Source organism: Peromyscus maniculatus, chromosome 18, assembly GCF_049852395.1.
Source record: "Peromyscus maniculatus bairdii isolate BWxNUB_F1_BW_parent chromosome 18, HU_Pman_BW_mat_3.1, whole genome shotgun sequence".
NCBI lineage: Eukaryota > Metazoa > Chordata > Mammalia > Rodentia > Cricetidae > Peromyscus > Peromyscus maniculatus.
In genome coordinates this window covers 40,882,885-40,905,717 of record NC_134869.1, presented here as the reverse complement: position 1 = coordinate 40,905,717, position 22,833 = coordinate 40,882,885, and the positions used below count along the sequence as shown (strand labels likewise).

Sequence of the window (22,833 nt, the reverse complement as noted above, 5' to 3'; positions counted from 1 at the left end):
TTTTTTTTTGACATCTTCTTTCATCACTTTGGCTCTACAGGATCAATGGATCTAAATCAGTCCTTGGAACAACACGAGTGCTCTAATTCAACAGGCGTTTGCATCCTCTCTGCTTGTTTTGGTTAAGACATTAAAAAGACAAGTAACTTTCAAAGCCAGCTGTTGATGTTTCATCCAACGTATTTCTAATCGTTCTGTTTCCTGTTCCTGCTTTGTACAAACCTGTGGGACTAAGGGAATGCTGGAGATGCAGCCATTCCATTTGAATATGCTTTGCTGGGAAATGTGAACACCCTCTTTTATTTTACTGGAGACAACCCAATAGCTCTCACCAGCTTCAAGTAATGGAGAGACTATGATATCCCTGGGGCTAACAAAAACTGACTTTTTTCTTCCATTTCTTAAAAACCATCTCCTCTATGATTATTTATTGCTTTGTTCCTCTACATGTTCCTTTCTCATTTGTTTATTTATTTGTTTATCCCTTGATATAGGTACAGCATGATAAGATTTACCTACTTTTTAGAATCTTCATATCTACCCATTTTATAGCCTTTTACATAAATAACTTAAAAATAGAAAATAAGGGGCCATTAAAATGGCTCAGTGGGTAAAGGAGACCTGACTTCAATGCCTGAAGACCATATAAAGGTAGAATGAGAGAACCAACACCACAAAGTTGTCCTTCACACACACACACACACACACACACACACACACACACACACACACACTAAAATTTCAAAAAGAAAAGGAGTGTTAATAAATGAAACTATGAGCTAAATCTAAAATCCTTTCTCGGTGTCCAAATAAAAGACAAATAAAAACACTTTAAAACAACACTAGACTCATCCTGTTATATTTTTCTATTTGAATATTTTATTGTGGAATATTTTCTTACACTGTGAAGATGTGTCTTTGCCAAGGCACCTACTGGTTGGTTTAGTACAGAGCTGAATGCCCAATAGCTAGCCAGGAAGAAGTTAGGTGGGACTTCCAGGGACAGAGAGGACTCTGGGAAGAAGAAAGTTGGAGTGACCAGCCAGACATGGGGAGGAAACAGGAAGTGCAAAAGAGGCGATGCCTGTGGCATAACGTAGATTAATATAAACGGGTTACTTTAAGTTATAAGAGCTAGTTCAGACAAGCCTAAGCTAAGGGCCAAGCTTTCATAATTAATAATAAGTTTCTGTGTCATTATTTGTGAGCTGACAGCCAAAGAAAAAGCTTGCTACAATATCTGATTAGTCTTTAATGATTTTTTTCAAGAAATGGAATTACTTTATCAAAAATATGAATTCTGGGGTCATATCTAGGATTTCACCTCTAGCCTCTCCTAGCCTGGTAGCTAAGCCCTGGCTTGGTTTGCTCATCTGTAATATGGGTGTCATACCATCATTAGTAATATTTAAAAATAAATTAGTCCTGGCTCATAGCTCAATAAATGGGAACAACCAAGAATACTGTCTCACTTCTCCTTGCTTCATCATGCAATCTAATTAAACATTCTCTCTCTTCCCTCTCCCCCTACCCCCCCACTCTCCCTTTCTCTCATTTCTAAGGTCTTATGTAGTCCAGGCTGTCCTCAAACTTTCTTTGTAGCTCAGGATGACTTTTTATCTTCCAATTCTTCCGCTTCTACCTCCCAAACGCTGGGATACAGGTGTAAACTACCATGCCTGGTTTATGTGGAGCTGAGGATCAAACTCTAGGCTTCTGGAATGCCAGATGCTCTACCAACTGAGCTCCATCTCTACCTCTAGTGGTCATCTCTTGGTAGAGACTTTCCTTGCCTATTCCTTTTACAAAATGGAACTTCCATAATTTGTAGTTACATATTTTGTCAGTCTTGTCCATGGGATTTGGAAGCTCCAGACAGCAGGGGGGATGGGTACTGTAATCATCACTGTGTATCCAGAACTTAGCCCAGTGTAGCACACAGGAGACATTTAGTAAATCATTGATACTGAATGAGCCTCACACAGAACTCCAATGTCTCGGTATCACAGGTGTGGGAGTATTGGAGGAAGTGTGAGCAACACCTACCTCTGCTTTCCTTCAGTTTTGCCACTCTAGAGAATAAGATTTCTGAGTACCTAAATGCCATTAACTTCCCCCTCTGTCATGTGCCCAAAGTACATTTTAAGGATTATTTCTAAGTACTGTATAATTAGTGAATATTAAAATGTAAAACTTTCTACTTTGCATCACATACCTAAAAATAAAGGAAACTGGTCTGGATAACTTGGGAGAACACTAAAATATAACATACTTATAACGAACCATTCTTTAATCACTTAGGTTTTTCATCCCAAAGTATTAAGTTACAGTTGTCTCTCGCCTTCATTTCATGCCCCTCTGAGCATTTCCTTCAACTTAACTGAAGACTTCTGCAAAGAAATTGCATCAGCATAGGAAGTCCTTGTGTGCTTATTTGAAATTTGCACCGTGGATAACGTTCTGGGTGTGGTGCCGACGGAGCTTAGTGTTGCAAAAACATATACTTAGTCAAATGATGTCCATGGAATTACTTCATAAACCCACAAGTCTGACAGCATCTTCCCTCACTCTCTGTTCTTGCTCAACCTCCTGGGAATTCCAGCTTACGTTATCAGGATAAAGTGTAATAAACAATCTGTTCTAATTATCCCTACCCTAATGAGAAATGTTCTTGTTACTTCTACATCCTAATTATTTTAAGTAGCCAACCTCAAGCTTAAGGTAATAAGGCTTAAATACATTGCCTTTAGTTCCGGACTGAACACTCTGAATTCGAGATGGGAAACTCAACAGGTGTTCTTCCAAGGCAAACACATTTGCAAGTAAGGCATAGGTAGTCAAACAGATAAAAACCTAAATGCACCAACTTACCTGTTTCTCTTTGATGCTACTTGTTCTATTAAGATACATGGGAAAAAAAAAAAACCTGCTTTTACTATTGCTTCATTTGGTTACTTTTTCAGGCTTGACATGTTTTTCCATTTTAAAAGTTAAAGCAAAGAGCCAGATAGAGGTAAATAACAACATTGCAACATGAAATAATTTTAAAGATAAAATCTGCCTCACTAATTACACATAACTTGAAATAACATATAATACAGAGGTGTTGGCTAGGTTTATGTCAACTTATTACAATCTAGAGTCAGTTGAGAAGAGAGAACCTCAGCTGAGACAATGCCCCCATCAGATTGGTCTGTGGGTAAGGCTGTGGAGTATTTTTTCATTGATGATTGATGTAAGAGGGCCCAGTGTATTGTGGGTCAGGCCACCACTGGGATGGTACTCTAGGTTGCTCTAAGAAAGCGGGCTGAACAAGCCATGAGTCGCAAGCCAGTAAGCAGCACCCCTCCATGACCTCTGCATCAGCTCCTGCCTCCAGGTTCCTGCTCTGGGTTCCTGCCTTGACTTCCCTCAGTGATGGAATGTGACCTGAAAATTGTAAGATGAAATTACCCCTTTTTCCACAAATTGCTTTTGGTCATGGTGTTTTATCACAGCAATAGAAACCCTAACTAAAAGAACAAATTTTAAGTATTGAGGGTAGGAATTGTTTGGATCTCAAGCGATTCTGTTGGTGGAGTTTCAGAGAGAAACAAACCTGGTCTTAAAATCTCCACGTACAGCTTTTTCTAAATAGTGTGTATTACATGTTGTGCAAGTTACGCCAGTACCAGGAACGGGCTGCACTAGATGATTATTGGGCAAAGGAGTCCCATGGACCCCCGACAACATCACAGATGATTGCCAATGCTATTGGTTACCCTCCACAACCCAACGGGAAGACCTTATTGCTAAAGACACCACGTACTTGCATCACTCCACATGGATAAATTGAGCTGGTGCTCGATTTGAAGCTTCGTTCCTCCTGACTGGTGTTCATAGTGCTGAAATGTGCTTTATACCCTACCAGAAGATGGAAGCAACCACCAATCTCACCCTGCTACAAACCCCGTGAGCTACAATAGTGACCAGCCTGAAAGGTATACCAACGGTACAACAGTGGCACAAATATTACAAGAGTAACTGACCACTTTTTGATGGGATTTAAGGTCCATTCCATAGGACCCACTCCTAACACTGTTAACGAAATTATAAAGCTGAGACTAGACAGGTCACAGGCCCTAAGGAAAAGCCTACTACAATTATTCTGCTAAAGTAATAGAATCACTCTTGATGACATATTTCTATACGCCATAGATCAGTGCATCACTGAAACCACCCACCAATTAGAGAAGTTTCTTCTTGCAGTAGATGGTAATTAACACAGGAACCAATGACTGGACAATGTGTAGAGAGTGGGAGACTTTGGAGTACTCAGTCCTAACTGGGATTTTTTGTTCGTTTGTTTGTTTTGTTTTTGTTTTTCAAGACAGGGTTTCTCTGTGTAGCTTTGGAGCCTTTCATGGATCTCGCTCTGTAGACCAAGCTGGCCTCGAACTCACCTGCTTCTGCCTCCTGCGTGCTGAGATTAAAGGCATGTGCCACCACTGCCTGGCTTTTATGCACAAGCCCTGCAAAAGTTCAAATCCCCACAAAGTGCCAACATAGAGAAGGAGAAGCAGCCACAAAGTCTCACCTCCAACCAAGAAGCTATTTGCAATTCATAGCTTCTGAGAAAGGGAAATCAGTTTTCTTCAGTGAGGCAACACTAGGCACATTAAAGATATTCGCAGGCAGGCTGCATATTTGGGAATACTTGGCTAAGTCAAAACAGACTCTGTGTTTTTCTTTTCCCTTTCTTTTTTGTGCTTTTTAAAAATTTTTATTTTTTTTTTTAAAGAGAGAGAAAAACTGTGAAGGGGAGATTGGGGAGCAATGGGGGAGGGAAAAGAACATGGTCAAAAATGTATGAATATTTTTAAAATTAAATAATTAAGAAAAATAGAAAGGTACATTGCCTAGGTAACAGACAGAAAACATGATTTTTAAAGCAAATTGTAAATTTACTTTCATATATAGACACATTTATGCATATATATAAAAATTTGTATATGTATACACACACACACACACACACACACACACACACACACACACACACCACTGTGCTCATCTCCCTTCCCATTTGCTTTCACACTAGATAAGCTTTGGTTACTGATAATGACCCCCAGGTGTGCCAAGTCCTTGGGGTCCTTAGCCATGTTTTTCTTTCTCAGATCTACTCTTTTGCCGTCTAGTCTCTCAAAATGAGACCATTCCAGCAGGCCTGATCTAACATACGGTTGGCAAACAGCCAATGAGTGCAGACAGCTTAGTTAGATAATTTAGATACCACAGATGTGGCCTCTGCTTAAATGACCTTAAGTGGACCCCCGGGCCTGGAGGTTGAAGGCATGCTGAGAGACCGCATTAGATGGAGATCATTCGTGGAAGGGTGCTTTAGCCCCGATTCACCACTCTTGGTATGGGATTAAGCTCAGTAGACTTCTACAGAGGGCTAGCCATGGACATCTCCTTCTAGAGTTGAAAGAGAAATTAGAAGCTGTGCAGTCCGGCCACGTCCTATTCACACATGCAAAACTGGAGGACTGTTACCTCAGACCTTCCCTTCCTCTATTAGCGAACTTCCGTTCACTCCCCCTTTACTATTTTTGTCTGTGAGATGATCGTGTGATTTCTATCTACGATTATATTTATTTACAACCCTGGAAATGAAACCAACTTGATCACTGTATAAGATATTTTTTTTATGTACTATTGAGGTAATCTGTAATTGCTTTATTCAGGTGGGGTTTTGTGGAAAGTGGGGGGATATGTGTACATATATGTTGGGATCAGACCCAGAGTCCTGGGCATGCTAGACAAATGCTCTACCACTGAGCTAAAACCCCCCAGTCCTGAAAGACTATTGCATCTATCTTCATTGAGGATTTTGACCTTCAGCTTTGTGTGTGTGTGTGTGTGTGTGTGTGTGTGTGTGTGTGTGTGTGTGTGTGTGTGCATCCTTACTAGGGTGTCATGGTTTGAACGAGAAGTGTCCCCCACAAACACATAAGTTAAAGGCTTGTCCCTTAGCTGGTGGTACCTTTTTTTTGGGGGGGGGGAGAATTTTAGGAGGATGGTCCTGATGGGAGAAAATAAATCACCATAGCATGGCTTGAAGGGTATTTTGATCTGACCCCTCCTGTCTGTGTCTCTGTCTCCATGTCTGGATTCTTGTTCTCTCTCTCCCCTCTTCCTCCTTCTGACTAGTATGAGGTGGGAAGTTTTGCTCTGTGATGCCCCTCTACCACGGTGATCTGCCCCGCAGAGCTGTCGACCTGACCATGGAGAGAAACCCCTGAAGCCATGGGTCATAACACATGATGCTTCTATTTAAAATAAGTCTTTCTTGCATGTAAGTTGCTTATGCTGAATATTTGTGGTGGTGACCAAAACACCCCACACAAACAAACGACAAGCCCTGGCTAACACACAGGACAAGAGTCTCTGTGGGTCTGCTTGGAAGCGGCACTTGTTCCTATTTGATAAAGACTAGTCTGAGGTGTTCATGTTAGTTCTTTTCTCAGTCAGTAAAACTTAGCCACAAACCAACCTGGCCCTGGGCTTTTCTTGGTTGGATTTTCATTCAGTATCATTGACCCACTAAGACATCTAAATATCCTTTTTGGTTTAAATACCTTTCTTGGTTTTGTACACGATATATGTCTAGAAATTTGTCCATTTTTCACCTAGAATCAATTAACTGATTCTTTTAAATATCCCCGATGTTTGTGTGGATCCCAAGGGCATGTGCTGTAGTGTCTTTTTGTTCACAATTTTATTTATTTCAGACTTGTCTGTCTTTCTTAGAGTTAGTTTGGCTCAGTGCATGTCATGTTTTGTATATTCATAGGTCTCTAGGAGGGCTTGCTCCAATACCGCTCAGAGAGCAGAAACCAATTTACCATACTAACTACATCACAGAAACGCACCTTGTCCTTTGGGTGGTTCACGGGCACAAAGACCCACTGGTTCACACACTCAGGAATCCTACGAAAACACTGAACTGGAAGCCACAATATATACGCAAACGGGTAAAAAGAGAGAACAAATACATATAAATGAAATAAGTTCAAAATAGAAAAATAATAAGATAAAATAGTTTTTAAAACAGAAAGGTCGTGACACATCAGACAAGGACCCTCCAAAGATGCCCTCAAGTTCATTTTATGTTGGCCAGCTGGGCACGCTGCCTACCCTTGAGAGTTGTTTCTTCAGTGAGACTCCCTTGGAGAAAACTACATTTTCATTTGCAACTGGTTATCAACTGGAGATAGCTTCTGGGTAGGGATGGAGGCACGTGTCCACTTCTCCTTTCAGCTCTAGGAGCCCATCTGTTGCAGACCCTGTCTGTGCTCCCTATTTCTTGTGCAGCATGTAGAGATGCCTGCATCTGTTCGGGTCAACATCTCTTCTACTTTCATGGGAATGGGTTTTGTTAATGAGCAGACTTCTGTACGGGGCGGCTCACCACAACACAGAGAGGGGAAGCAATTCGCAGAAACACCCACAGCGCAAAGGCACACCAGATAAATACAGTAAAAACCAATTAAAAACAACTACACTAATAACACCAAAAAAGGAGAAGAAAGAAAGGAGGAGGGGGAGAGTCAGAATAATATACAGTCAGCTAAAAAGTTAAATATATGGTCAAAATGGATAAAATTTCAGCAAAAAAAGAGGGTAGAGAAGGGGGAACGAAAGAAGATTGTTTTAAAGAGAAGAATGAGAAAGAAAAAAGGACGAAATGCTATTGGCGAGGAAAAAAAGTAGATGAAAGTAAGAAAAAAAATAATACGAAAGTAAGTCAAAACTTTCTTGTAGCCGCGGACATTTTCGTATATTCTCTTGGGAGGGACCAGTAGGCTACATAAAGCTATCGTCATTTCTCCCAGCTCTCACCAAACTGATTGATGCTGATCTGCAGAGAGAGAGCTCTGCCTGTGTCCCCCACTGGGCCAGGTAAGGCTTTGTCGTCCACAGCAAGGCGGTATTCACTCCAGAGGCTCTTCCGCATTCTCACTCAGAGCTGCTGCCAATATTGGTGCTGACTTTGGTGGTCTGCAGGCAAAACGGGTTCTTCCACGGCCCCTGCGCCCTCAGTCTGTGCTCCTAGGGTCGTGGCCAATGAATGACCCAACCGCAGTGTATCCCTGAATGCCTGGAGGAGCTGGGGACTCCGCAGATCACTGAGTTCTGAACTAACTGCGGGAGGGGTGGTGGGCACTCAGAAACTTGTTTTCTTTCATCTGGGCACTCTCAGATCCTGCCCCCAGATTAGACTCCAGGTGGCTGGACCCACTCCGCACCACAAAGCGTGGAGCCAACCGCTATCCCCTCCTCGGCCCGTGTCTCTCGAGGCTTGAACTTCTTAGTGGGTAAACGTTTAATAGACCTTGCCCCTCTTCAGCTGTCCCTTAGGGTCTTCTCCCCACATCACTGGGCCAGGGTGTCCCCAGGGGGCCCTCAACTGTGACTGTTCCAGAGTCTCTGATCTTCGTAGTAGTTTGGTCTGCAATAATTGTTCCGTTCTCAAGATGGCTCCTGGGTGTAGCACTTAGAAGTAGTGAGGAAAAAATTTTTTTTCTCTGGAGTTACCTTGTTGGGCAGGAGGAGTCACTTTTAGACCAAATCTTCCTACTGACTGCCACTTTTTCTCCCCCGAGACAGGGTTTCTCTGTGTATCTTTGGAGCCTGTCCTGGCACTCGCTCTGTAGACCAGGCTGGCCTCGAACTCACAGACATCCACTTGCCTCTGCCTCCCGAGTGCTGGGGTTAAAGGCGTGCGCCACCGCTGCCAGCTCCTGATTGCCACTGTTAAGAGGAAGCGTCCTCCTGTGGCCAGGACTCCTGGCCTCTTGTCATGGCTGCTGCCTGCCTGCACCCATCTGGTTTACCTTGAGCCCCCCTCCCCAGGGGATCTGGGGTTGAGTTGTGGATGACTTCACACGTTCTGTTCCTATGTGCTTTACAGTCTCCTTTTATAGTGTGCTTGATTCCCGTCCTCTCTTTGCTCTGATTCTTCTCGCTCACAAAGTCACATGGAGGACACGTTTATTCCGACATCTTACTTCGAAGTTTTGTTTTTGTTTTTTTTTTTTTTTAATTTACAAAAATGCACTTTCAAACGAACCATTTTATACTCTCTTCTTAGCGGCGGGGCCTTTCTTGTTTATAAATACATATTTACATGGCTGGTGAGATAACTCAGTGGGTAAAGGTGCTTGCCACCAAGTCTGATGACCTGGGTTCAATCCCTGGAACCCTGGGTGTAGAAGGAGAGAACTCATGCCTGAGAGTTACCTTCTGACCGCCACATGCTCTCCATGGCGTGTGTGTGTGTGTGTGTGTGTGTGTGTGTGTGTGTGTGTGTATGTGTGTGTGTGTGTATACAGTCTCTCTCTCTCTCTCTCTCTCTCTCTCTCTCTCTCTCTCTCTCTCTCTCTCTCTCTTTCATCTCTCTTTCTCTCCCTCTTATGCATACAATAAATAGTAAATGTAAAATTATAGTAAATGTAAAATTTTAAAATATGTGCTTATAGCAGATAGGGCTTTTCATACATCCAGAAATGGCACAAATTATTTAAATTCTGTCATCAAGTCTACTCTAGTTGATAAAAGGAAAAAGAAAAAATACGAGAAATGTAAGATCTTGCAAGACACAGTTTTGAAAAACTAAGATATTTTAAAACATTTGGTAGTAAAATTAGAGGAGTATTTGTTTAGGTTTAAATTGTTTCACTTTTAGAAATTTTATTAAAATATATAAACATCATATTGGAAGAAGTACCAAGTTGATAACATCTTAAATGAACTTTATTAGCACAAGCTATTCAACAACGAGAACATTTACGTCTAGTAAAGAGAGAAAAAACCAGCACACACATAAATCTGTTTTTGCTTTGTTTTTTTTGAGACAAGGTCTCCCTCTGTAGCCCAAGCTGATCTCAAACTTGTGAGCCTTTTGTCTCAGACTCCAAAATTCTGGTGTTACAGGCATGTAACATCATGTCTACTTAGATATGCTTCATTTATTAGCAAAAGACACTCAGTATCTAACAGAGGCTGAACTTCATTTTCACATTGAACATGCAATTTTATAAAGCAAGGTTTTCTATTGGTGGTGGACATGTTGTGACTTTTGAGACAGAGTCTTATGTATCCCAGCCTGGCCACTATCTTGCTTTATAAAATTATCCTAGACCAATTATTTTATACAAATATGTGTTCATTTGACCTTGAACTCCTGATCCTATTGACTCCATCCCCTGAGTCCTGGTATTACAGGTATGTGCTACCCTTCCTGGATTGTGCCATAAGTGAGTGGATAGCTGAAGAACTGAGTGAGTTCTTTGGAGTGAGTCAAGGTAACATACGATGATGTAAATGTTAGCTAACACGCATGTACCACTCGCTTCTAGATGCCAGGTATGTAATGCATAGTAAAGTTTGCAGTGGTGTGGAACAGTAGTTTATCAACACAATAATACAACGTGGTGAGCCCCAGGTTAGAGGTGACTATCAAGCTCTGTGAGAGCAGAGAAGACTACAGAAGGCATGGAGAAGACCTAAGAATTCATCTGGATCCTGGTAAATATGATTTTTTTAACAGTATGACCCTGAAACACCATATGAGGAAAACACATATACACTGTGCTGGTTCGTTAGGAAGAGTCACAACATCGATGAAAGTAATAGAGGAAATAGGGAATCACAGGAAAATCAAACAGTATTGCCGAAGTGTGAGTAGAAACGCACATGATATATCCTAGGAACTGCACATGGATTAGCATGTCCTGAATCCACACAGAAAATCCACTGAGCTGTTGGTTTTGATGTCACAGATTTATTTTTCTCTTGGGACCTGATTCAGTGCATCTCCAGTCCTGGCCAACATATATAACAGCTACTCTTTGTAGCTCCATGAGGTAAGTATTTGAAGCCACTTAATAACACAACTATATGACTACCAAAATAAGTTCAGACAGTCATGCAGAAAGATTTATTTGACAGGCATGGGGCAATAATTTGATTTAGATGGAAGTAAAGGCTAGATAAATGTCACACTAATTGGAAATGCTTATCCTGGAATTTTGCAAAGAAGTATGTATAATTGCATTAGAGTGACTGCAGGTTGATAATATAAAACTAGTAGCCAGGATTTTCATACAAGCTAGTCTACTTTTGATCAACGATGAAAATCAGGCCCAATAACAGTAGAAAGAATTACATTTGGGAAAAAAATGTTCTTTAAGACTGTTTATCTTTTTAAGTACAGTGCTACAATTCTTCTACCTGTATCCCTTTATCCAGAGTGCTTAAGATTAGAAGTGGCCAGGATTTTTACTTTTCAGATTTTGGAATATTTGCATATATCTAGTAAAAGATCACAGGTATGAAACCCAGGCCTAAACACGAAACTCATTCATATTCCATATTCCATCTGCACACATGCTGGAGGTAATTTTATGTAGTAATTTGGAAGGGCTTGTGTTTGAATTATAGCCCATCACATGAGGTCAGAGGCAGAAATTTCTACTGTATTGTCTTTCAGATTTTTAAATCAAGGGCATTCAACTTGCATTTTTTTTTTTTTTTTTTTTTAGTATCCGGTAGTATTTACTAACTTGAAAACTTCTAGCTGTATTTGAGAGAGAATATTAAAGATGGAAAACTCTACCTAGGTAGCCATGTGTGGCAAGAACAATGGAGACTAGATTGGGCAGTCCTGACGGAAAGGTGGAATGTAGTTGAAGTGAAGCCAGAAAAACCAAGTGAAGTCTTTACTAATCACCAAGAATGAAGGATGGGGAAGACGGCAGACAAATCGAGTTTCCTAGTAATTAAAAAGGTTTGGAAGGGGGAGAATGTGAAGAGTAGAAATGTGCCTGTTAATAAGTTAGCGAGGTGGATAGATCCTCATTCAACCCTAAGAATAAATGGTTTTCTTACACATTGCAGATAACATGTTCTGTAAATTCTTTCTGATTTGGTCGTGTAGCCTATCTCTGGGATGTGGCCATAGTCTTAGCCCTGCTCTGACAGCCCTCTAGGGGAGGTGGTTATGGAGGTTATAGTGTGGTTTTCATGGGATGCTCTTTATCCTGGTGGAAGGCCTAGTGCCTACATGTCCCACCTGTGGCCAGGTGTCCTTCCCAGGGGAGACTTATTTACACCAGCAGACACACTCGTAACTCGTGTCTTCCCTTATCTAGTTTATTGCTGCCAGGACAGCTTATCTCTAGGATCCTAATGAGGAAAGCAGTTAGGGCCAGTGTGCTGGTCAGGTGAGACACACAGAAATGGATCTGTAGCTTACAAATCGGGGAAGAAGAAGACGTTGTAAATGGTGATCCTCTGTGCAAAACAGCCTCCGTCTTCATCAGATCAGCTGTGTCTGCTTGCTTGAGACCATCAGGGGTGGCCTTGGTGACTGTTGACATTCCCTTAGAGAAGAAGGGAGTAAAGAGGGTCATTAGACCCTGCCTAAGATTCCAGACTCTCCTCCCAGCCATTTGAATGCCATTCTGCACTGATTGCACATGGCCTTGAAGTCTTGAGATCTCTAGAGCTGTTTGTGTACATTGGGAGGGAAGAGATTAATTGAAGAGAGGTTATTCATGCATGCTGGGTGAGCACTCTCCAGTGCTACTGGTTTTGGGGTAACCCATGCTCCTTTTGGTAACCCCTTGCCCATGCTCTGTAAATACGCTCAATAAACTCATTGTTTCCCAGCCTAAACTTTGATGGAATCATACTTTGGTCTCTTATTGGGACCCTATAAGGACAGGTCTGACTTTGATATGTCTCCCCAGGGAAAGAATTCTCACAAGAGGCACCATGTTTGGTAGAGACTACATGAAAAGGCAAGCCATGCAGGATGTGCACACTGAACCTGTAGATGGAGAGCAAGAGAGAAACAGACAGACCTGTGGGACCCAAGCCTTTATTGGGGCCCAGGGTGTGACCCAAGCAGGTTTCCTACAGGAAATTCTAGATAATGGTTCTACAGCAGAAGAGTATGCATCCTCTGGGGCCATAGTGTGAGTGATGTGGTCACTGTGGCTTGTCTATACAGTCCAGGAAGCAGATAGAGGTCAGCGGAGGAGGTCAAGGGACTTGTATAGAGCTTCCTCACAAGGAGGTGTTTACCACAAGAAAGTTGTAGAAGATGAATATTTGGATTGGCCACATTGAGGTACTAGGGAAGTGGAGACCTGGAAATCCTATCTGGGGGTAACTAAGCCCTGCTCAGTGTGAACTAGCCTAACAGACTCAGAATGGATGCCAAGGCAACATCCAATGATAGGAATTCATTTCATATACTTAAGCAGCATCTTAGGGGGGAAGAAGCAGGAATGAGGACCAAAGCACACACACTCAAATGCATACAACACACACACACACACACACACACACACACACACACACACACACACCTCTGATGATTGCTGAAGGCTTTGGCTGGACCTATATCTCATCTAGTCTCTCATTCTCAAGGAGACTGGCTGAGGGTTTTTCATGTGATGATGGTGGCATTCTAAAAGTTAAAACTTCACAGATGCCACAGTGTCGAAGCCGAGTCCCTTAGTATTCACTCCACTGAATTATTTTGATAAAGCAAATACAAGCCCACCCCAGACTCAAAGATACAGAGAAGGTTTTCATATCTTAATGAAAAAAGTTGCCAAGTCACAGTTGTAGAATAAATAAATGAATGAATTCCTAGAAGCAGGTGGGACCAACCTTGTAGCTCTCTCTGTAGACAACCTACCATACCTAGAGAAATGCCTTCTCTAATGGCTGAGAACAAGGCAGGTTCCTCCTTACAAGAAGCTATTCAACGTATTTATGGTGGGGTGTTAGAAGCAAATTGGACCTCTGAGCACTAACTACAAAAAGAGTTGGGGAAATTTTTAGACTAACCGAAACTCTTTTCATTCTCCAAAATATGGCCAAATCTGAAAGAGTCTAGGATTAGAAAATAGGACAACTATATTTAAGAATCGAACCACTTCCCCGGTATTTGGTGTTTGCCTGAAATGCTTTTCCAAAACATCTTCAGGTTGTTGACTTCTTCACACTACTTAAGAAACAGATCAGCTTTTGCCTGCAGAATAAAGCCTTCCCTGGCCACCTACGTTAAAATTAGCATCTCGCATGTAGGGATCCTGTCTTCTTTGTGGAAACATCACCATACTAGCATTTGCCTTCTTGTGTATGAGTCCATCACTACTGTGTAAGTGCCACTGCATTTGTGGCTCTATTTATCTGCTCAGCATGGCTGGACCAGCGAGTGCTCAGTGCTTGAGAAGGTAGAAGGGGGACCCCCAGATCTGTAGTGGTGCCAGCTTTCCTCAGAGAAGTTTCTCTTTGCAGTGGGTGGCGGTTATTGAGGAGATCATAACTGGTCAAATCACTGAGGATAACTGATTGCTGAATTCTCAGCCAGAAGTGGGACATGTTTAATTGCCCTCTCCAAGGCCCAGGGGCTATCACAAAAGATATATTTATCATAGAAAAATATATAAGAGCCGGAAGAAGGGCAGGAGTGTGGTGGAATGCTGTCTTCGGTTTATTACATGGTAGTTGCTCTCTTGAACTCCTAAGAGCTCTGATTGCCTACACATGACCTGCACAAGACTAGGTCATCAACATTCCATCATGGAAGGGAGAGGAGTCTCATCAATCTCACTAATCCCTGAAGAGTTATAGGTAGTCAATGGCTGCTGGGTGAGAAAGAAATACTTTCTTCACTGCTATAACCACTGGCAAGTTGCCCATGTTCCATAAAGAGCTCTTCACCCATGCTCAGGTGAATAACCCCAATGAAAGTCTTTGGTACACACACACACACAATCACACACACACACACACACACACACACACACACACACACACACACACACACCAAATAGCAAGGTGGGGACAACATAACTACTTCTATATTAGTAACCTGGGCTTGGCTCAATCTTAATCTCTGCCATAAAGCCCAAAGTAGGTGACATCATCTCCTTATCTTCAAACTCAGAGCTTACCAAGCATTTCCTGTACAAACATGTCTGGTGGAGCTTCCTTATGGTACAGATTCCATGTTTAGAACACATCTAATTCCCCTCCATTTGCAAAACTGTGAAAATCTTGACTGTGGGAGCAGCTGAAGTCTTGAGTGTCTGTGCATTGTTGACATGAGCGTTGCCTTGTCAAAGACCCAATGTCTCAGGCCCATGGGAACAGCAAGGCATTTCCTGGTCCCAGCTGATACTGTATGCACCAATTACAGCTTCCTCCTCCTGGATGGCTACAGCCTGAGATGCTACCCTATAAAGAACCCCTAGGGAGATTAGCTAACACACGCCTGGGCTGAGTTTCTAGACGGCTGGCACATGTCCAACAGAGCACGAGGCTCACTCAAACCTTGCTTTTCTGTGTATGTGTGTCTCATGATTTCATTCTCTGTTGTCCCAGTCAGATCAATCCCAAAGCCATGCAGGTCACTGAGAGTCACTTTACTTACTATGTGACTTGAAGAAGACTCCATTTGTGAGGAAGCAGCTTCAGTACTTGGAATAGGACAGGTGCTCAACAAATAGTAATCAGTGTCCACAATTCAGTTGTGAATAATGGGGCTTACACCTAACTCAAGCCAGGTAATATTTTATTGAATTTTGCCTTGTCAACTCCAGTCTCCTATTTCTGAAGGACTCTCTCGCTCCTCAGGTGGACCTAAAATACATCTAATTGCTGTTGTTTGCTTATGATTTTCCAAAGTCCAGCTCAGAAATCCATTACACTCAGAGTTAAAACAACATATGGCATCAAATAAAATGCCGTTTTTATGTGCAGTCTTTGGTGTTCTTAGTTCCTGAGCAATGTGCCCACTTTCTGAATGCTCTGGCGTTCTAGCCCACCTTTCTTCTTTTCTTCCCTTCTCCACAAAATGCAAAACTCGGAGTCTCCTTCACCTGGGCTTCCATCGCTCATCCAGGTGGGGATCAGTCTTCTTTCCTCACTCCTTACAGTCCCGGGAGAGCAGAAACTGCTCTTAGTGGTGTTTTTAGATTAACGATGCCTCCTCAGCTCTTCTATCATTTTACTCTTCCTAACGGTAGCCTATGGTCTCTAGCCACATTTTGCAGTCAGAGCATGAAATCCTCTTTGTTAGGTTAAATTTACACTAGCGTGATTGCTGAAGTAATCTGAATCTGGGGAGCCTCCTGAGTTTGACAGAGGAGGGGTTCCCATAAGCACCAAGTCGTAGGCTCCTTCTCTTCTTCCTGTTTAAGCTCTGTTCTTGATATGGTACATGCTATCTCACAGGCAGGACAGCACGTGGCATTTTTTTTTTTAACCTTCTTCCTCATCGGTGCTCAATTCTTTCAGAGCCCTTAACCTGCTGTCTTGGATCATTTTGCCGTGTTTGTGTCTTTTTTTTTTTTTTTTTTGGTTTTTCGAGACAGGGTTTCTCTGTGTAGTTTTGCGCCTTTCCTGGAACTCGCTTTGTAGACCAGGCTGGCCTCGAACTCACAGAGATCCACCTGCCTCTGCCTCCCGAGTGCTGGGATTAAAGGCGTGCACCACCACCTCCCGGCCCGTGTTTGTGTCTTAAAAGGTATGGTTTTGTTTTATTTTTATTTATTTATTTATTTATTTATTTATTTATTTATTTATTTTGGTTTTTCGAGACAGGGTTTCTCTGTGTAGCTTTGTGCCTTTTCCTGGAACTCACTTGGTAGCCCAGGCTGGCCTCGAACTCAAAGAGATCCGCCTGCCTCTGCCTCCCGAGTGCTGGGATTAAAGGCATGCGCCACCACCGCCCAGCTTTTTTGTTTGTTTGTTTGTTTTGTTTTGTTTTTTATTTTTTATAGCTAAACACTTCTCCAACTGTTCCCTTTTCTCCTCACTTCATCCCTATAAAGAGACAGTTCATGAACAGCTCAATTACATCATAAATAGCTGGTAGCAGGTGTGATGCCATAAGCTAAAATCTATTGATTTCCTGCACAGTGCTGTACTGATCAGCTTCATGAGAAGTCATAAGACTATGTTGACTGTGTCAGAGGACGTCCCCACTAAGCAAGAGAAGTGGTGGGTAGCAGTTCCTAAAATAAGACTTTTCTCCTGGTAGAGGAGTTAGTAAGTCTGATACAGCTATTTTAAATTAAGAGTATATAAGATAGTATGCTGTGGTGGTTGACAAAAGAATACCACAGTTTAAATTAAAACGTTGAAAAACTTCTTCAACTTTGGTGCTTCAGTGAAAAGCATATTCTTCTTTGAAAAGCTGGAATATGTTATAGACAACAGCATTTACACAAAAGAATTTTTCAAAGCTCAAGAACATAAATGCTGTAGGGTCTCTTTTTCATTAGAACACATTCTATTAAAATACTAAGGTTAGGAGTGCTGGCTAAGTTTTCTACCAACTCAGATACACTATCATTTTGTCTAACATCCATATTTCTTTTATACAGATTACTTTGTTTTTCATTATGTGTGTGTTTGTGTTTGTGTGTGTATGGGTGGAATGTGTGCATGTGAGTGTGGGTTCCCACAGAGTCTAGAAGAAGGCATTGGATCCCTTGGAGCTAGAATTATAGGAAGTTGTGAGCCCCCACACACACATGTGGGTGCTGGGAACTAAATCCAAAACCTACGTCAGAGCAGCAAGTCCTTCTAACTGCTGAGCCATCTTTTCTAGCCCCCAGTGTCCTTATCCTTTACAAGGAAAAAAGAATAATAGGCCCCAAAGATGAAGAGGAGGAAGAGGGGGAAGCCCATTTGTCTTTTGAGCACGTCACTGAGTTTGACTAGGTCAAGAAGCCCCTCATTCTGAATCTGGTGGGAGACATGGAGAGGGAGGTCACAGTGCCACTAACAAGTGGAGAAAATTAAAACTGTGCAAAAAAGGGCAAGAATCTTTCCAGTTAGTGTGATATGATATGAATCCCTGCAAATCATCAACATTTAGCAAAATAATATTTGTGAACTATAACTGTTGGGAGAAAATACTAAAATCCCCTACTGGGTTACAATAGCATAAAATATGTGCATTATGAACAGCATGGTAAATGATTGACATTGTGGTTAGTAAATGGAGTAACAGCTCTGAGTCAAAACTGACTATTAGGATCACAGAAACCATACAGAAAACTTCAGTGCAATTCTGTTCATTAGCAATCCACAGGGTAACAGTGGACTAAGCCTTTTCATCCATGTCTTAGGCGATCCCGGAGAACTGAGATTTACCTAGGTTATTCAGGTCATGCTTGAGCCATTTTATTTAAGAATGGCATGCTGCTTATAACCTGGAATACTGCTTTTAAGTTGAGCTCTGAAAATATCAAGATCAATACGTTATATAGGAGAAATTTTTCATATGAAAGCAGGGGAAGGATGATTTAGGGGAGGAAGGGAACCCATCTGTGGGGGTGTACAGAGCAGGGCAGGTGGGGAAGGGTAATTGGAACACAGTATAATGACACATGGGTATGAAATGCCATTGCTTTCTATGCTAACTTCAAATATTAATAAAGCACATACACAAAGAAATTATCAATAAAGTCTCGATCCATCTTCTTTGTCTTTTAATAACAAAATGTGTGCCAACTGTCAGAGAATTTTTAAAGAAAGTATGATGAGCAAATTAAAATATCTAGTACAAATTGGTCTTAGAGGGTTTTTTGTTTGTTTGTTTTTTATTTTTTTATTTTATTTTATTTTTTAAGACAGGGTTTCTCTGTGTAGCTTTGGCACCTTTCCTGGAACTCACTCTGTAGCCCAGGCTGGCCTTGAACTCACAATGATCCTCCTGCCTCTGCCTCCTGAGTGCTGGGATTAAAGCATGTGCCACCACCGCCCGGCTGTCTTAAAGGTTTTTTAAAAAGAGGCACAGATGTGTGAGTAGAGAAAGAGGGAGTGGATGTTAGTAGAGTTGAGGGAGGGGTTAATATAACCAAATCATATTGTGTGAAACTCTCAGAGAACTAATAAAAATGGACAGACAAAAACTACTAAGCGTTTTGGCTTGTGGATGGGTAATTCCACCTTTCAGTTGATGTGAATCTTTGTCATGCCCTGCAGTCCTTCCTGTTGTCATGGTGCTTTCCTTCTACTCCTTACAAACTGTTTTCCAATCTTCATTGACATCTTTAGGTTCCTCTGTTCCCACCTTCACTTTGTGCAGATAACTTTCTTTACTTATTAACGAACCTGAAGTCACTAGACATCGTTGCCCTGAACTTCTCATCCATTCCAGAAGATAAGCCTGTGCCTACTAACGACACACATGTTTCTCTTCAGAGGACCAGCTGTCTGTCCTTAGATGCATGACAAATCACTCTTCCTGGGTCATGGACTTTGCTTCCTCGCCTCTTCCAAATCTTGCTGCTGCCTCTCACCATTTCATCATGGGAAGCTCTCCTTCCTTCCTACCAGCATGTTTTTAGACTACAATTAATTTCCTACTAGGAAATAAGCTTTCTTAGCCCATGTTCCTACTGATACCATTTGCCATTTCCCTTCTCTTACAGGGCTCTTGCTAGCATGGCTCAAATGTTGTTATTTACTTCTTCAAAGCACATTTATTCTCACTGCAACAGCATTTCTTTAGCAATCACTATGCATGTGAACTCACTACAACGTTACTCCTGCCCGTGCTTGTCCACCAAATACACTAAGTGGTTCACTCAGGTCTCGTCAAATACAAAGGACATACTCTGTCCCTCATGTCCTGGCCTCTGTAGCATGATGGTGATATTTCTTCCTCTCACTCCAGTGACACTCTCTATTCCTTTTTAATATGTGACACTTCATTCTCTATTATTTATTTCAAGTCCCTTCTTTCCATTTTCTTAGCGGGAAAGGCCGTAACTTAGGTTCCACTGGTGGAGATTTATTCTGCCAAATTTTCCCTTGGCAAAAACTTGTCAGGACACTGATATGTGTGATTTGCCAAGGACACAAGGTCATATTAAGCAGTGTTTTTTTTTTTATTGTAAGTTTTTTGAGAGTAGGTTATTTAGTATTTTCACATTATTCTTAGAAGAACTTCCAGCACAAAAAGGGTAGTCAACAAATATTTATTGAGAGATAATTCACGTGGCATTTAATTTTCTCCTTTATATAAATCATTTTTGGTATATCCATGAAGTTACGAAGCCCTCCCCATCATGTGCTTTGATAACACTTTGCCATTTCTAAAAGAAACCCTTCACCCATTGGCAATCACTTTCCCCTTCCTCCTCCACACTGGGAGCCATAATTCTGTATCCACAAATTTATCTATTCCCTAGTAGAGGTTCACTAGCAGTCCTTGGCAGGTTGGTGGTGATAGAGTCTCTAGTTCATGCTTAGTTGGTAGTTGTGGTGGTTTGAATGTAACTGGCCCCCATAAGCTTATAGAGTGGCACCATTGGGAGGTGTGGCCTTGTTGGAGTAGGCGTGGCCTTGTTGAAGGAAGTGTGTCACTGTGGGGGCGGGCTTTGTGGTCTCTTTTGCTTAAGCTTCACTCAGTGTCACAGACCATTTCCTGTTGCTTGCAAGATGTAGGACTCTCAGCTACTTCTCCAGCACCATGTCTGCCTGTATGCAGTCATGTTCTCCACCATGATGATAATGGACTGAGCCTCTGAACGGTAAGCTGCCACCTCCATTAAATGCTTTCCTTTCGAAGAGTTACCGGTGTCTCTTCACAGCAATAGAAACCCTAACTAAGACAGTAGTTTTTGATTGATTAAGCTTAAGTTTTCTTTTACATTTACATAGACTTTAGGTTTGCTTGCGTAGGAGCCCAAGCCACTGGAGCTTCTTGGAGTGTCAATTAATAAGAAATTAATACTATCCAATCATCTTACAGTAAGTTAGTTAATGTAGCTGGCATCGTATTTGGTTTCCCTTTCAAAGTCAGCATTGATTTTGTTATCATCAGAGGTGACAATTCTTTTCTTTTAAATCTGTATTTTTTTTGCAAGCAAATAGAAAGAAGAGGAAGAGTGAAGGAATTCAGAAACAAGTATCAATTCTCTCTCTCACACACATGCACGCACGCACGCACGCACGCACGCACGCATGCATGCATGCACACAGCACAGCACAACGATGTAGTAATTTAGTATGAAAAGCCTGAAATGAAGTAACAGGACCTGTGACAACTACCATGCCATAGAATACCATCCTTCACATCATCACGGACTCTGAAAGACCTTGAAAAAGCATTTGCTTTTTTCTTTATCACATGAAGATCCAGTGCAAGGATTTAACGGCTTGCCTTAAAGCTCAGCCCAGCGTCAGTGGCTTTCAATCAAATCCTTGTTTGTTTAAAGATGGTTTTTCCTCCTACATAATTCAAAGATTTAAATCCACATTTATCTTGTGTATCCTTGATGATGGATAAACAAATGGCCTAAAGTTTCTTTAGATGTAATTACTATGTTTCCCTACGCATTGATTTCCCCCAGGAAAATCTCAGTTAATATCACATTAATTGTTCCACAAATTCTCCCCTTTCTGAAGAAATGGAAAGCTAGCAGAGTAGCCCTGTGCAGAGCTGACAGTGTAGCATCTGAATATAATTACCTGACGTTTTCCAGGAGTTCATCATAGACAGATAGCTGGGTTTTATTCTTTCTGAATTTTTTACAGCAGTGCCTAGACATACCCTGCAGGAAAGCTGAGTCTCCAGAGTGGTGGGGAAAACTTACTGTGATGATACTTGGTTGTTTCTCTTTCACTGTGGAAGAAGTTGGATGTCTTTATGAATTGCTTTTAAAGTTAGCATCCAATAAAACTCATTTCACTATGGCATTTATACACACATCCATCACTGTACTTACACTACAGAACAGAGCCCTGCTCTGTTCCCTGACCTTCTCCCTTCTACTGGCCTCTGTCTTCTCTATAAATGGTCCCTGTGTGCTTTCTTGTCACACTGAGTCCTTACCTAGTTTTTTTTTAAATGAGGGTTTTACTGACTTTATAGGATGAATTTGATAGTGTTTCCTCTCTTGCTATTTTATAGAATACTGAAGGACTACTGGTATTCTTTTTTAAAGGTCTAGAGAATTAGTCAGTGAATTCTGAATTAATTTCTTCACTCATATCCTTGTTTATTTCCTTTTTAAATTAATTGTTTAAGTGGATGTGGTGGTTTGAAAGAAAATGTCCCTCAAAGGGAGTTTCACTATTAGAAGGTGTGACCTTGTTGGATTAGGTGTGGTGTTGTTGGAGGAAGTGTGTCACTATGGAGGAAAGCCTTGAGGTCTCATAGATGCTCAAGCCCCACCCAGTGAGTCACTGTGTGTAAGATGTAGAATTCTCAGCTACCTCTCCAGCACCATGTCTGCCTTCATGCCTCTGTGTCCCACCATGGTGATAATGGACTGAACCTCTGAACTGTAAGCCACCCAGTTAAATATTTTTTCTTATAGAGTTGCCATGGCCATGGTGCCTCTTCACAGCCATGAAAACCCTAACTTAAACAGTAGATTTTTTTTTTTACAGTCTTTGCCATTTCAACCAGTGCAATGTCTTTGGGTTCAATAAGCAGGAACTTCTGATCTCCTAGAGGTATCATGTTGCCCTGTTTCTTTCTGCTTCTCATGCGTCTGTATTGCAATCTTCACATCTGTTGGTTTGTATTATATCTCACAATTTTATCTGAGAATCCCCTTTAAGTATTTCTTTATTTTGAGACACAGTCTTACCACCGAGCCCTGGCTGGCCTCGAGATCACTGTGTAGACCAGGCTGGACTCCAGCTCAAGTGCTGGGATTAAAAGCATTTGCACCACACCAGATCGAGAATCTTCTTCCTGGGAACCTATTCTTGAGGGCTCGATCCCTGGTACAACTG

At 41.6% G+C, this 22,833-nt stretch overlaps 1 long non-coding RNA gene across 1 annotated transcript in view; it reads right to left on the bottom strand.

The window, feature by feature from the left end:
- The window catches only part of LOC143269164 (uncharacterized), a 37,652-nt gene that overhangs the window by 5,779 nt on the left and 9,040 nt on the right, over nt 1-22,833 (bottom strand). The window lies entirely within an intron of this gene.